Source organism: Sebastes umbrosus, chromosome 7, assembly GCF_015220745.1.
Source record: "Sebastes umbrosus isolate fSebUmb1 chromosome 7, fSebUmb1.pri, whole genome shotgun sequence".
Lineage (NCBI taxonomy): Eukaryota > Metazoa > Chordata > Actinopteri > Perciformes > Sebastidae > Sebastes > Sebastes umbrosus.
In genome coordinates, this window is record NC_051275.1 from 19,710,572 (window position 1) to 19,711,269 (window position 698).

Sequence of the window (698 nt, forward strand, 5' to 3'; positions counted from 1 at the left end):
ACAAAGTCTTCGTCAGATAATTATATAATTATTACACAGCATCGTATAATTAGTGATCACATCTCGATTTTTGACACAAAAGTAACATTAAAAATAGCACAATTTGACAGTATTTATATACAATATAAGATAAGATAAAATGAAGATAAGATAAAATAAGATGAAACTTTATTAATCCCCGGAGGGAAATTCAGGTGTCAAAGCAGCAACATCAGCAAACATCAGCAAACAGAGTGAAACACGGGAGAGGTAAAGGTATACAAAAATTATAAAAACAATAATACAGATATAAAAGATACAGAGAGAATGGTTGAACATAGTGTGTACAGCCCGTCAATAAATAAATGTAGTATGTACAATAAATAAATGTAATATGTACATATGTGCAGTCTATAAAGTGGTATATAGGATGTATAGTGTAAAGTAAGTGTAAAGTGCGCCAGTGGTTAGAGTGCTAGATGGTTGCAGATAGTGCATGTTTAAAGCTCTTAAAGTCCTCATAGTTCTCATATGGGGGTCAGCCTTGGTTGTGGAGCCTGATGACTACCAGCATGAAGGACTGACCCAGGCATTTTGTTATATATTGTGCATATATATTGTGCATGTTCAAGAATTAAATCAGATTCTTCTTTAAACTAAATATAAAACACAACTGTAACTGTTGAAACTCATTGTGGGTGCCACAAACAGCCTCTAGG